The following is a 16,719-nucleotide window of genomic DNA, read 5'->3' on the forward strand; positions in this document are numbered from 1 at the left end:
TTTGGAGACAACACTCCATTATTTATTCTGTCTTGACGAGTCCAAAGCTCTGTACCTAATTTGCCTTATATCATAACTAAGGAAAATTGCAACTATAACTACCTAGTCTTCAACTCTATCAAAGACCCCAGAAGGATATAATGTTACCTGAGTAAACAGGAAGTGCAGTGCAAACCACTTCCAAAACTAAGAAACAACAGAGATATCTGGCTGTCTGGACAGTCACCCCAGGGTTCCTCTGTAACATTGGGGCATCCATCTTTGGCCTACAGGCCTAGAATATCTGATAGACTTTTCTGTGAAGCAGGAATTTTGAAGGACTGTCCCATCTTGTTTTGGCAAAGTTCAGTAGTCTTTTTCCTTTGTGTCCTGCTTGTCCAGTTTGTACAGCATATTATCACCAGTCAAGACAAGTGAAATTTCTTTCCCAAATGACTAGTTTTGCCACATTGAAAGCAAACTCCATATGGTGTTTCCTCGATGCCCATTGTTGTCTCTGATGTCAAGTAAATTGCTGCTGTCAGGAGCATATGTCTCATTGTCATGAAAAGCCCTGTGTTAACAAATAATTTTAAACGCCATATTCTATATGTCATTGAAGTATTTGAAGACCATCTATCTATTTAAAATATATCTCTGTTTGACCTTGAAAACATACCTAACATGACTACAAGTTTGGTTGTTATACGTGACTAACTACTAACCTGCGTTTCTTTATTTTCCTGAAGAGTTTGTAATAATAACTTTTAAGAACTAGAAATTTACACTATATTGTTAAATGAACTGCATAGGTACAATTCTTAAATAAGAGTAGAAACATATGTACAGTGTGTTCTAATAAAAATAATCTTAAATTTGTATCAATATACAAAAATCCATACCAGTGTAAAATATTTGAGACTAATGGTTATTCAGAAGTAGACTCAACAATCTACCCTTTTATCTCATCATTTTTATATTATATCCCCCCACTTTTTTCTTCAGAAAGAGATTTCTGAATCTAATCTTCTTTGTTTAGTTTTTTTCATGAGCAATAACAATTTGTAACCAACCCCCAAAACAATGACAAATATCCATAACCCACTGAATGACCAAAACCCACCCATCCCATCTCTTAGGAATGCGGGCATTGTGTTCTCTAGAGTGCTTCCTGTTGTTTGGGGGCACTGGAATCTTTAAGGGACCCTAAAAATTAGCATAATGGTCAATCCTTGCCTAGGATAGTCTGTGAAGCTGGACCATCTCAGCCAGCAGCCTTGAAGTTGTTCTGGATGTAGAACTCTGAGGAAACTGCAACAGAGGCACTCTGAGAGGCTGGATCACCTGAGCCACCTGTTTTCATTGGTGTCTGGTCCCCTTGGTCCCCTTGTTCTGAAAACATACAAACTTTCAAAGGTAACATACATATCTTCATTAATACAAATATAGACTGTGCATTGTACATAAGCCAGCCAAAGATGATTTTTTTTGTTTTATGTTTGAGCAGATAAAATATATGTCTTGTATCTTATTTTTTCTCTCTATAGCCAGGATTTTCAGGAGGTCTCCCCTGATCAAACCTAATTCTCTTTAACCTTGAATGAATTCACAGCTTTTCATTTTCTGTGGAAACAAAAATCATAACCTCTTTTCCAACATATCATATTTTTTGACTTCCATTTTGAAATTAAGACATTTTAAAAACATATAGGTTGGTTTAATTTAGCAGTTTTCATAGTCCAATCTATCTCAGCAGCTATTGTTTATTCATCAGCAAACAAAAAAGTCAAAGATAACACAATAATATACAGGATCTAGACTCCTTGTGTATTTCTCATCTCTATGTGGCTTATTCTATTTTTATCACTTTACTCTTTCTTTAAAGACTTTATTCAATTATTTTTAAACTATTTATTTATTAAATTTATTTTTATGACGGTCTTTATTCTTTTTCTTCTTTTTCTTAAGCCTACAAACATTGTTAAACACACTGTAACCTGTTTTGAGGTTTTCCTGTCTGAACCTGCTTTAATTTTTTTTTTTTTTTTTTTTTTGTTTTAAAACATCGTTCCAGGCTGGTGGGGAGTTTTATTAGCAATTAAGACAGAGGTGATTACTTAATTATATCACATTATACCAGCTTACCTGGTTTACATAATCTAAGGCAGACATTAACCATTCTTTTTTTTTTTTTTTTTTTAATTTATTTTGCAATACAATTCAGTTCTACATATCAGTCACGGATTCCCTTGTTCTCCCCCCTCCCGTCCCCCTCACCTTCCCCCCAACACCCCCCCCCCCCATTCCCATCTCCTCCAGGGCAAAGCCTTCCCCACAGACTGAGGTCAACCTGGTAGACTCAGTCCAGGTAGGTCTAGTCCCCTCCTCCCAGGCCGAGGCAAACAATCCTGCATAGGCCCCAGGTTTCAAACAGCCAACTCATGCAATGAGCACAAGATCTGGTCCCACTGCCTGGATGCCTCCCAAACAGATCAAGCCAATCAACTGTCTCACCCATTCGGAGGGCCTGATCCAGTGTGGACCCCTCAGCCATTGGTTCATAGTTCATGTGTTTCCATTCATTTGGCTATTTGTCCCTGTGCTTTATCCAACCTTGGTCTCAACAATTCTCACTCATATAAACCCTCCTCATTCTCGTTAATTGGACTCCCAGAGATCCACCCAGGGCCTAGTCATGGATCTCTGCATCCAGATCCCTCAGTAGTTGGATGAGGTTTCTAGCACAACAATTAGGGTGTTTGGCCATCCCATCACCAGAGTAGGTCAGTTCGGGCTGTCTCTCGACCATTGCCAGCAGTCTGTTGTGTGGGTATCTTTGTGGATTTCTGTGGGCCTCTCTAGCACTTTGCTTCTTCCTGTTCTCATGTGGTCTTCATTTACCATGGTTTCCTATTCCTTGTTCTCCCTCTCTGTTGTTGATCCAGCTGGGATCTCCCGCTCCCCCAAGCTCTCTTTCCCTCGACCCTCGCCTTTCATTACCCCCACTCATGTCCAGGCTGTTCATGTAGATCTCATTCCATTTCTCTGTCATTGGGCGATCCCTGTGTCTTTCTTGGGGTCCTGTTTTCCGGGTAGCCTCCCTGGTGATGTGAGTAGCAGACAATTCATCCTTGTTTCATGTCTAGTATCCTGCTATGAGTGAGTACATACCATGTTTGTCTTTCTGAGTCTGGGTTACCTCACTCAGGATGATTTTTTCTAGATCCATCCATTTGTCTGCAAACCTCATGATGCCATTGTTTTTTTCTGCTGAGTAGTATTCCATTGTGTATATGTACCACATTTTGTTTATCCATTCTTCAGTTGAAGGGCATCTGGGTTGTTTCCATGTTCTGGCTATTACAAACAATGCTGATATGAACATAGCTGAACAAGTGCTCTTATGGTGTGGTTGAGCATTTCTTGGGTATATGCCCAAGAGTGGTATAGCTGGATCTTGGGGGAGATTGATTCCCAATTTTCTAAGAAAGCGCCATATTGATTTCCAAAGTGGTTGTACAAGCTTGCATTCCCACCAGCAGTGGAGGAGAGTTCCCCTAGCTCCACATCCTCTCCAGCATAAGGTGTCTTCAGTGTTTTTGATCTTAGCCATTCTGACAGGCGTAAGGTGGTATCTCAGAGTTGTTTTGATTTGCATTTCCCTGATGATTAGGGATGTTGAGCAATTCCTTAAATGTCTTTCGGCCATTTGAGTTTCCTCTGTTGAGAATTCTCTGTTTAGTTCTATAGCCCATTTCTTAATTGGACTGTTGGGCATTTTGATGTCTAATTTCTTGAGTTCCTTATATATTCTGGATATCAGTCCTCTGTCAGATGTGGGGTTGGTGAAGATCTTTTCCCATTCTGTAGGCTGTCGCTTTGCCTTGTTGACCGTATCCTTTGCTCTACAAAAGCTTCTCAGTTTCAAAAGGTCCCATTGATTGATTGTTTCTCTCAGAGTCTGTGCTACTGGTGTTCTATTTAGGAAGTAGTCTCCAATGAACCTGCTTTAATTTTTAACATTTTTTGTCTGCATGAGCAAATCTTAAATGACCATGCAGCATAGTTCATGTCGAGCTGATGACTCAAGCCCACAGGCTGCATCAAGGAGACACATCTCTGTACCATGGCACGCATGAGAGATCATGGGACTAGGAAGCTGTGTTTGGCTTTGTTTTTGTGTCTTTGGAACACTTTTTAAGCTTTCTCAGGTCTTATGTGGAAATATGTCCTTGGTTGTTGGGCATCATTTGTATGTGTATTTTTCTGTTCTGCTCTCAAATAAACAACATGGAGACTTCTTATTAATTATGAAAGCTTGGCTTATAGATTAGGCTTATTTCTAACTAGCTCTTATAACTTAAATTAACCCATTTTTATTCATCTGTGTGTTGCCATGTGGCTTGTGGCTTTTACCTCTTCTGTATGTCTTGCATCTTCTGCATCTGGCTTTGTGACTTTGCCTTCTTCTTCCCACCTTTCTCTCTGCCCTGAAAATTCTGACTAGCTAATGGCCATTTAGCCTTTTATTAAACCATCACCGTGTAAAGGAATCTTCCCACAACAAAGAAATAAAACATACAAATCAGCGCAATGTGAAGTCTCTTTTAACCATCAGTTTTACAGAGATTTTATTAACAAATATAAATTTAAATTATAAAAATTTAAAGCATATAATGTTAACTTTTTTTTCAGTTTTGAGAGTCTAGTCCAGAGTTTCCTACAAGCCAGGCACTCTTACATTAAGCTACATTCCTAATTCAATAGTTTGATAGTTTTGATATGTATACATTACAAAATCAATATATTTATCACTCCATGCATTGTGTGTGTGTGTGTGTGTGTGTGTGTGTGTGTGTATGTGTGTGTGTGTGTGTGTGTGTGTGTGTGTGTGTGTGTGTGTGTGTGTATGTGCTGTAAATATTTAAGGTCTATCCTAGCAGCAAATTCCATATACACAAGTGTGGTGATATTGTATTTCCCCAATGTATTGTGCACCCTAATAAACTTATCTGGGGTTGGAGAACAGAACAGCCACTAGATATAGAGGCCAGAAAATGGTGGCACACACACCTTTATTCCTAGCATTCCAAAGGCAGAGATCCATCTGGATCTCTGTGAGTTCAAGGCCACACTGGAAACAGCCAGGCATGGTGACACACACCTTTAATCCCAGGAAGTGATGGCAGAAAGCAGAAAGGTATATAAGGCGTGAGGACCAGGAACTAGAAGTTTTTTAAGCTTTTAGGCTTTTGAGCAGCAGTTCAGCTGAGATCCATTCAGATGAGGACTAAGAGGCTTCCAGTTTGAAGAAACAGGATCAGCTGAGAAGTTGGCGAGGTGAGGTTGGCTGTGGCTTGTTCTGTTTCTCTGATCTTTCAGTGTTCACCCCAATACCAGGCTCTGGTTATTCCATTTTTAAGACCATTGAGCAATTAGTCTTACATTTCTTTGACTTCAAACTGGTCACAGTGGTGCCTGCTTGTAGTATCAACTGTTGCATGAATCCTAATTGGTCTTATAATAAAGAACTGGAGTCAGATATTGGGGTAAATGCTGAAGGATCAGAGGAAACAAACCATAGCCACTTCTCACCTTACCAACTCCTCAGCCAAAAGGAGAAAATCCTGTCTCCACGAATCCTCAGACTGCATGCCCGAGTCCTCAGCCAAAAAGACTGAGTTCCTGTTTCTTCCCACCTTATATGCCTTTCTCCACACATTCACATCATTTCCTGTCTCCACCTTCCTAGTGCTGGGATTAATGGTGTATGTGCTTCTCAAATACTGGGAGCAAAGGCATGAGATCCCAAGTGCTGGGATTAAAGGTGTGTGCCACCATTGTCTGGCTCTGTTTCTCTTTTAGACTGGATTAATCTTGTATAGTCCAGGGTGGCTTTGAACTCATAGAGATGCAGACATAGATGTCTGCCTCCCAAGTGCTAGGATTAAAGGTGTGTGCCACCACTGCCTGGCATCTATGTTTAATCGAGTGGCTGGCTCTGTCCTCTGATCTCCAGGCAAATTTGATTTGTTAGCGTACAAATGAAATATCACCACATTCAACTACATAGAACTAGGGGCAGGAGGATTATTTGACATCAGGCTAGACTTGAACATACCAAGATATGCTTTCCAACACCAACCCAAACAGAGAAAAGCTCTGAACTGTTAGTCAGTGTGTGACTTTGAACATAGAATTCTCTGTGTGTCCCACTGTGTTGTGTGGTGGTATTGTGTTCCCCAAAATATTGTGCACCCTAATAAACTTATCTGGGTTCAGAGAACAGAACAGCCACTAGATACAGTGGCTAGAAAATGGTGGCACTCATGCCTTTAATCCTAGCATTCCAGAGGCAGAGATCTACCTGGATCTCTGTGTGTTCAAGGATACAGCCAAGCATGGTGACTCATGTCTTTAATCCCAGAAAGTGAGCCTTTAAGCTCAGGGAGTGATGGCAGAAAGCAGAAAGGTATATAAAGCATGAAGACAAGAAACTAGAAGCTTTTGGCATGGTTAAGCTTTTAAGCTTTTGAGCAGCAGTTCAGCTGAGATTCATTCTGGATGAGGACTCAGAGGCTTCCAGTCTGAGGAATTGGCAGGGTGAGGTGGCTGTGGCTTGTTCTCCTTCTCTGATCTTTCAGCGTTCACCCCAATTCCTGGCTCCAGGTTTGTTTTTATTAATAAGACCTTCTAACAATTCGTGTTACAGTGTTGCTTTAATGGGAGCAATGCAATTAATAGAAAGTCAGAGTATATGCAAGATTGGTTCTGGCATGCTTAGACATCCCGTTTCCTCAAAATGTTTTTCTTAGCTTTATATTTTTTAAAAGTGTGTGTGTGTGTGTGTGTGTGTGTGTGTGTGTGTGTGTGTGTGTGTGCACTTAAGTGCAGGTGCTTTAAGAGGCATCCAATTCGCCTGGAGCCACTTGATATGGGTGCTGGGAAGTAAACAGGGGTCATCTGCAAGAGCATCAGGTGATTTTTTCACAGTGGAACCATGTCTCCAGGCCCCTTTCTTATTTTTTCCCATTCTGTAGATCAGTACTTCCTACCCAGGGCACTGTGAGTAGATGGTAAGTCTGCTGAACTACAGACCTAGCCTTCCCATTGTGTCTATCTTTTGATACATCTGAGATGGCAGAGGACTCTGGGAAGGTGCCTCCAGCCTCAGCAGTGCCATCCATGAACTCTCTATGTACCATGGCTCCAAGGTGGAGAAACACTACAGTCTCTGAGAAATGACTCACCTTGCGGAGGCATGCTTCTTTGGCCCCTGGGAAATGAATGTGAGAGAGAAAGGAGGAATCAGGATGTGCACCTCGTTAGTGTGAGAGCCAGCGGAAGAAAGTGCTCATTGATGCTGTCAGGCTTGCAGGTAGCAGCTGGGTGTCTTGGTTTTGATTTCTGTTTTATAAACATTTTCTCTGCCTGTCAGTTCTCCAAATGGAGCTAAATTCATCTCCGTGTCAGCTGAGGTGTAAGAGCCCCAGTAAATATGTCAAAGCTGAGAAGAAAGCTCCAGTCAGAAACTGGCATAAAAGAGAGAAAAGAAAGTGCTTTATCCTTATCATAGAGTCTGGACCGTACTGGGGGAGGCATCGCCTAAAGGAATGTTAAATGGAAAATGTCTCCCTCTTTCTGGAGTCCTGAAGCTGAAGACACTGGTTGATAAATGCTTGCTATCTCCATAAAGAAAGCTGTCAATCACTTCTCTATGCAAGGCTTGCTAAGAGATTGCCACTGACTCCCATCCCTCTTCTCCTGTGCATTGAAGAATGCCTTAGAAGTTCATTATGGCAAAACAAAACAAAACTTCAACCCAAGGTGGGGTTCTCCCAGAAGTAGACCCACAGCCAAAGTAATTTCCAAGTAATTTATTAGGAATGTACTCTTAGGAGAAGACAAGAGAATGAGAAGGTCCTCAGGAAAAAGGAAGACCCAGATGAGGGTGCTTTTTAAGGGCAAGTCTCTGTGTCAGACTGATGGATCCCTACAGAATTTATTGGGGAAATGACCTCTTAGATCTGTTTCTAGGCAAAGGAGCTGGTATTAGCAGTTACTCACACACAGGGCCTTCTTTGCTCTTGCTGCTCAAGGACAAGCCTCAGGTTGACATTGATACTGGTTTTATGAGGAAAGCATTGCAGATACCGAAGGATAAGCTAATAACGGGGATCTCAAGGGACTTCATCATGGCAAAGCAGCAATGTTTTTTACAGACGGGGGTTGTGGAGTAGAAGGCACTTCTACCCACTCCAGTGCTGAGGTCAAAAGAGGCTGTGATATGAGCACTGCTCATGGAGTTTGGGCTATCTGCAGCAACCGGGCCTAGCTTCTCTCACATTGTTCTGCTATGGAGCATTCTCGCTAAAGTGCAAGAATTTTGAGGTACAATTGATGTTGCCACTAGGTTAGAGAATCACCTCCTAAGAATTCTGGGGATGACTTGGATTTTTGTCTCTGAGACTCTGGTGTCAATTACTCAAGTTTGAGTCACAGTTCTGCTGTTCACTAGCTGTGGATTCTTAAGCAGTTTTCCTGTTATCTGCGTTTCACTCTTCCTTTGAGTAGAGTGGAGATGCTGCACCATTAGGGTTCTTTTGAGATGCAAGTCCTTAATCTGCCATATATTCTCTACACACAAAACATTATATCACACAATACACCTAATATATAACTCATATCATGTAGGTTAGACACAGATTGTTCAAAGACATTATGTTACTAGGCATCTTACTCCAGAGATATGGTTTCAACAACTATACAATACTTTGAATGCACAGTGTGTGTATTTTTTCTGCATCATCTTTTAGCCCAGGCTAGCCTCAAACTCCCAATCTTACAATCACTTTTAGAGTGCCAAGATTATAGGTATGCATCACCATCCCTGACATATACTCTAAATAATAAACAATAAAAAAAATCATAGGGGTCATCAGCAGGGCTCTATATCCTAACTTAGCTGATATAGTTATCTATATGGCATTGACAAATGGCTGACACTTTTCAAGATTAGAGTCATATCTTCATTATAGGTTATTCAAAATAACATACTTAAAAACTACAGCAGAATGTCCAGTACAGAAAAAATACTCAACAAAATACTACCATAGCACTCCTCAACCCCTCCCAGATCTTATATTATTTCCAGCTCTTCTGTGATATTCCTTGAGCCTCAGAGGGAGGAGCATGTTATAGATGTTCCACTTAGGATTGAGTACTCAAGGTCACTTACTCTTAGTGTTTTGACTAGTTCTGAATCTCTACATTAACTGCTGCACAATGCAGAAAGAAGCTTCTCTGGCTGGGTTTGATAGCAGCTCTAATCTGTGGGTATAAATATAAACATCCAGAAGGCAATTGAACAGCATGATCATCTAGAAAAGCAATGGGTTCCCCTCTGCAGCCTATGACCACCTGTGTCATGGATTTTTGACAAAATTTATAGTACCTGGCATAAATTCCCCACTATGAGACAGATCTCATCGCAATTCAGAAAGAAGTTGGTTACTTTCATCAGTATTTGAATTGGTTGCTATTATATCTCAATTTGTCTATAAGCTAACCATCAACCAGAGCAGTTTGAACTGGTGTTACTCATTTAAGAATTAGTACAGTTGTGTAGATTGGTCTGTTTGTGGGGCCCCTAGCAGTGGGTCCAGGATCTGTCCCTGGTGCATGAGCTGGAATTATGGAACCTACTTCCTATGGTAGGATGCTCCAATCAGCCTTGATGGGGGGGGCGAGGAGCTTAGTCCTGCTTCAACTAGATATGTCATGTGTTGTTGACTCCTGTGGGAGGCCTTACCCTTTCTGACGAGTAGATGAGGGTGGGTAGAAAGGAGGTGGGGGAAAGGAATGGGAGGAGAGGAGGGAAGGAAAACTGTGGTTGGTATGTAAAATAAATAAAAATATTATGAAAAGAATTTGTATTGTTTCTATCATGTCAGGCAGCTCTGGGCTATTTGGTTCTTATTTCTATTTCATGAAAAACCCAATGACCAGCTTGCTTTCCCCCTTGGGTGACTGTTTAGCCTTTACTCCCAGCTGTAGAAATCTCTCAGGTTGTTCCATGGCCACGGGATGTCCCATTTTATTTGCTTCTTGCTGCTTCCTGTCCTTTTTCCCCTCTGCCTCCTCCAACCCTGAGAATTAGAGGGACCCCAGTGATGTTCTCCAGGCATGACAAATTATGTGCAATCATGGAAGTCTTTAGACAGTGGTTATTTGCTACACAATGCAATTCATGCCTGTAGATATTTATTGATTCCTTTTTCAAGCCAATACCTTAAAAGATTTATTTCTTTGTCTCTGGAATACAGCAAATAAGCTAGCTCTGTTTTAGCACACAGCACAACTCCAAGTCACAAGCATTCTAGTAGACAATAAGGTAACAGCTGCCCTATAACAAGTACTGTTCTTCACGTGGACTTTACTGGCTCTTTGGAAACTGCCAAGCAACAACTATGGTTATTTTCCTAATTGCGTTGATAAAGAAACCAAGTCAGAAAAATACTTTACTCTGTAAAGCTACACACATGGCAAGAGCTGGGGAGACTGATCAGTGAGCATGAACCCTTGCTCTGCCAGCATGGAGACCTGAGTTCAAATCTCCAACACCCATGTGAAAAGCTGGGTATGGCTGTGTATGCCTGTAACCCCAGGATTGGGGGATGGAGACTGGTTGAACCTAAAAGCTTGCTGGTCAGCAAGCTATGTGTGAGCTTCCAAATTAGTGAGAGTCCCTGTCTCAAGGAATAAGGTGGGCAGCAATGGAGGAGGACAGCTAATGCTCTGTTTTGGCATCCTCATGGATTGGCACATGTGGGCATATATTCCCACACACTCACATCCACACACACACACACACACACACACACACACACACACACACACACACACACAGGAGCACACACACACATACACACACATGAGAACACACACTCATACACACACATACAGGATTTGAACGCAGGCATGTCTGCATCTAAAGATTCTTCTTTGAGCATTTTACCTTCTTGTATTGCTTAAAATTTTTTTGTGTAACAAACCATTTTAAAATAAAGAGACTTAAAACAGTCATTACTGTATGTGGCTCATCTACGGTCTTTTGTGTGAAATGGGAGATTTTCTGATCTACTTCTATTTTCTGATCTTTACATAGCATCTCATGTTTGTGGTCTGTCTTCACCATTAATCTAGATGAACTAAGATGGCTCACTTAACATGAAGCTTGACTGGCCATTTGTTGGGGCTCCCTGACTCCCTAGCAGGTACTCCAGGATTAGTCATCTGGTGATCTTAAGGTTCAAACACACCAAGGAAGTAGCAGAGAATACAATATCACTCAGGTATCTATCCTGCAAACCATGCCTCTTGGCTAGGGCAAGTCACATGGCCTACCCAGATTCACTGATCACTGGTAGACAAGGTACTAGGATTTACTAGTTCTATCTGGTGAGGAATAGCAAAGCACAAACTGACAAATAGCGGGATACGTTAGATCTGCTTATAAAGTGGTGGTCTCTTTCACTAGCATCTAAAATGCTCAGGCAACATAGAGCTTGGGATTGACCTCAACGGCATGAGGGTATTTTTGGGAAGGAGCTAGGTGGGTTCAGAGGGCATGTGTCTTCATGGCTGTAGTGACCCAACCTCTGAAGCCCTTCACAGTTTTCTGAGTAAGACTTCACATAACCTCTGCATCACTGCCCTACACCCTGTCCCAAGGATTCTGGCACAGCTGGAAGCCCAGCAGGGCATCTGTTCCAGGAAACACAAAATTAGCTTTATGGCCAGAAAGTACCAAGCCTGTGGTACAATGCAGCTTCAATCTACTTTGGGTGTTTAACATCCTTGGACCCAGAACCACTTATTTTGTCCTATTTGGGAAGCTGTGTCTTTTATTGCTATGGTCTTAGAGAGCCCATTTACCTAAACTTTGAACAGTGTTCTCACATCTTTCTATAAGTGAGCAAGCGGCTGGTGGGGCACATGGTGGGAAGTCAGTTAAGGTTTTATTTAGGCAGTGATGATGCAGCTCTGTGTGCCTTCCAATGGGCTCCAATCCACCCATCACATATCTGTCATTGGAAATGAAAACAGACAGTGCAGTTTACTGTGTGTGCTGAGAAAGACTGCGTTCAAATTCTTGGTCTAGTGTGACTTTTATCTGTTTCTCTCTAAGTTTTTAGTCAGTAAAATGAAGACAATCACAAGGTTATTATGAGCATTAGATGACTGAATGTGTTTTAATCAACTTACAACTAGGCTAGGTATACAGTAAGGACAGATATAGCTGATGTTACCAATAACATTAAAAATTCATACTAGCGTTCACATTAGTGTTATTCAGCAACGGCTCCAGCACCTGGTAGCTTACCAGCACTGTCTGAGAACTTGTTCAAACATTGGTGTCATATTCCTGGAGGTTTTGATTACAGCATGCCCGGGCATGCATACATTTTACCAAGGTTCATTTGAAGGCAGCTAGTGTTCAGAGCAGTATGTGATAATCATCATTTATCTTGTAAGGCTGGGCACATCTCTCTTAACACTCAACATATGAGGATAGTGAGGTTGCTTAGAGAGTCTGTTGGGAAAGACATGTATGAACCAGTCTCTTTTCCTGCACCTCCAGACCCCAAATACAGAGTGCACTCACTCCTCCAAGAGACTTTACAGGAGCCATCCTTGCCTTCAAGACGTCTAGAGTCGAACCTCCTACTAGGTCCCACCTCTGAAAGGTCCATATTATTTTCCAGTATTGCCGCTCTGGAGATCAAGTCTCCAATCATAGTGGGCTTCGAGGGACACTCAAATCACACCTGAGCCATAGAAATATTTCTGAGAAGGGGGAATCTAATGTGGACTCAACTCCCTATTGATGTTAGTCAAAGTTTTGAAGTTACTAAGTACTTCCTGGGGGCCCAAAACTATGTTAAGAAATATTCTTGTATTAGCATTTTAAATCCTGCCAATAATCTAATGAAATTGGTAGTGTGTAAGGGAGCAGCAACTTTGTGAATCAAATATCTTTGCCAAGGTCATCTGATGAAGGATGGTTTATCTAGAACCTAAGTCAGTCTCTCAGCCTCCAGGCCCTTGTTCTTAGCTAAACTGCCTTCTTGGCAGAGAAGCCTGTTTCTTCTCTGTCCTCAGTTAATTATTGTAATGAAAGAACTCTGGAGTTCAGCTTGGTATCATCATTCCTCAAGTAAAGACATTTCTTAGTGTCCATATGGCTAAGTCCTGGTTAGTGGGACAGACAAAGATGAAACACATCTCAATCATATTCTTAAAGGGAAAGGGTGTGCTTTTCCTCCCTTTTAACTTTTTTTTTTTTGCAGGAAGGAAGTTATCATGGTGCACTACCATGAAACTTAGACACGATGGTGATATTTTAACAAATGTCAGGGACACATGCAGAAGGAGCTTGGGCTCCTGATAATACAGTGGGCTACATGTGCACATGTAGATTATTAAAAGAGAGAGAAGCAAACTCTGAGACCAAATTTTGTCAGCAACAATTTGACCCATATTAAAGTTGGAAGGTCAGTCATACTGCTCTTTGATTTGGATCCAGAACTGTACAAATGAAGAAAGGGGACTGAGCAGTGGCTTGCGTCCATTGCTGTTTGTTCCTGACTGTGCATGTCATGTGACCTGCCATTACCTTGACTTCTCCATCACGATTGAATCTTGAGCTAAAACAAACCCTTTCTCTGTGAAGTTGCCTGTCAGGGAATATTACCACAGCACCAAGAAAAGAAGCAAAGACAGAGCTTACTAGCTAGAAAGTTACATTTAACTAAATCTGGGGAAATACTAAATATGGTCTAATTTACTTAATAAATCCATTTAGTACTCAGAGGATTCAAATACACACATTAAAAAAAGTCTAGCAAGAAAAAGGCAAGATCCTCAAAAGGGATAAATTAGCAGAGTCTTATGTAGAATTCACAAGTTGATAAACACTCATTAGAAAAATAAATCTCAGGCAGATGTGCCCTTAAACTAATTGAACAAAAATCCTTGAAAAGCTCAGTGGTAGTCGTAAGTGGAAAAGACAGCTGAAAGAATAAAAAATATGACACAGAGGAGACTATTACTAATGATTAGTATACAATTGGATTGCATTCTTTAAACACTTAGGGGGTATATAATGCCTTATATTGACATTGTATAGGGATGCTCTCTGATAAACTGATAGCCATTGAACAGCACAGAGTAAGCAAGTGAAGTCTAAAGGACTGAACTTCGTCCGAGTGGGCTGAAACTGTTACATTGGTTTTGAAATGCTCCTGTGACATCAAAAATTTAAACCAATGTAGCATGAGAATTGAGTTAAGTCAGCAGTTTATCCTTCCTGCTTATCCACCTCTCAAATCTGTGCTCAGACTTCTCTCATCCAGGTTGACTCTCTTTGTTCATCATTATAATGGTTAAAAATAATCTCACAACACCCAAACAAAAGACATAAAACAAAACATAAAGTAAACTACCAGAAGTCAGGGACCACCTTGTACTCTTCGATTCTCATTTTTCTTTCATTGTATGCTGGTGATTATTTCCCTATCTTACTTTTTATTTCATGAGCAATAAGTGAAATTATGCACATAAAATGCCAAGCATAGTGCCTGGCAAAGAATACAGAATAAATGTAAGTTCCCTCTCAGTTTCTAGTCACTAAATTGACTCTGAAATCATCAGCATAATGATTTTTTCTTGGGTCATTAGTCCACTTGAAAAGCTGTGGCAGTTCCTCCAAGCCTCCTTACATAGTTGGAAAGGCACCCTGTGAAGTAATTTCATTCCTTAGTCTCAGCTACCCTTCTTTGGGAAGTTGAGAAAAATACTGTATTTTGTTGTTGTTGTTGTTGAGATTTCCAATAAACAGAAATGTATTTTTACATTGATAACAGAGGAAGCCTGAGCCATTCCCAAATTGTGTTTGGTACAAGTATTGATCCTTTCCTAATGGCCCTGGAAACTATAGCTATTTATCCATTTCTCATCGAGACCAAAAGTTGTTTTGCTCCAGGGGTGGTCATAGCTCATTTAGACCAAAAATTCAGACTTTAAACTAGGAATTGCAAGATCACAAGGTATTGGAAGATCAAAATACTTGACTAACTTCCAGTTTCTGCCTTCATTACCCAACCTTGGCATTTATGTTCACTGCTCCCCGCTTACCTAATATCAACTCAGTGGTCAGCTCAGCTATATTGAAAACTGCAGCAAAAACAGCACTTCAGCAAATCTCCCCCAAGTATTCAAGATGAATCATTCATCAGCATGCACTGGCTCTCTGCCCTGGTGGTCTTTCCATGGGTTATAAGTGACTAAGCTCAGGGGAAGACCTCTCCCTAGGATAATTTGTCTTCCTTCAGCTCCAGTGAATTAGCATATGTATCTTATTGGGCCATTGGGTTGCAATGACTATTAAGTTACAAAATAAGCAAATTATGATTGCAGGTCTGCAGCAGATTATTCTGAAGCCCCTGTTGTTTTGAGGAAGAGGACTTAACTCATCAGGGCGGTTTGACCTTCAGTTTCTTGATTGGAGGAATAGTTATTTTTTTAATTTTCAAAAATGAAAATAGCCTTATGTTTCTTTCTGTTCACAAAGCTAATAAATGTGCATGTTTAAATGTCAAAGAATAGAGAAAACCATAATGAAGAAAGACAGCAGTAATTAAATCCCAATACCCAGAGACAATCACCGGTAACATTTTCTTGTGTGTGGTCCAGACTTCCCCTTCCGCTCATTCGTATAAATGGAACTATTTTATAAAATTATTCAATAATTACAGAGTATACTTTTTTATTATCAGTTTTATGACTATATAGCATTGTTTTGCATGTGAGTTACAGACTTTATCCTCAGTTGCTTCCAAAGCACTCCCATAAGCAATGAAACTGCAGTGAGGGACCTTAGTCACGTAGGTATTAGCTTATGTCCTTAGGATACAATTCTGAAACTAGAATTGCCAGGCATACCAGAAGGCTTTGATACTCAACTCATGCCAGTGGTTTGCAAAGGATATCTCAGTTTATAGACTGACTAATGGTTCCTGAGAGCAGGCAAGAAACAACGAAAGAATCTACTGAGGGTATGGACGTCCAGGTCCTAAAATGAAGTGACCTGGAAACTAATTTTAAGATCAAATTCGAGGATCTTTAGAAGTAAGGAACCAAGGTGGTAAATTCCGGGAAACAACAAAGCTTTGGGAGCTCTGGGGGCAGAAGGCCATCCTGAGGGAGAGTGTAGGATGTGGGCACAAGGGAGATTGAATCTAGAGGAAGTCTTTACAGGGTCAGCTCTTACCTTGTCTCCCTATTGTTTCCACAATCCAGGCCTGGTACTGCTCCTGCTGGGCTGCCCTGTAAGTGAAGGTGAGGAGTTGATGAAAACAGGCTTGGGACAAGCTATGCTGGGTATTTGGGCCTTCCTTTCAACACTCCTCACAGAACTCTGGAAACTAGTAGTCTGGAGAAATGGCAGCAGACACAGACTGACTCTGTTGGTGTTTTCTGCTTTGCAACTCATTGTTTGCCTTGTCCTTAATCCCTGCATATTGTGACAATGAATAACTTCATGGCTGATGCTTTTATCAGTTCATATGATCAGAATGACTCGCTAGACCTCTAGGGAAGCACAATCTTACAAGCCAAGATAACTAACTGCACACTCGAGGCATGCAATGTCCTCAAAAGAGAGCTGTTACAAAGACG

Source organism: Peromyscus californicus, unplaced genomic scaffold (assembly GCF_007827085.1).
Source record: "Peromyscus californicus insignis strain IS unplaced genomic scaffold, ASM782708v3 Scaffold_7__1_contigs__length_154581171, whole genome shotgun sequence".
Taxonomy (NCBI): domain Eukaryota; kingdom Metazoa; phylum Chordata; class Mammalia; order Rodentia; family Cricetidae; genus Peromyscus; species Peromyscus californicus.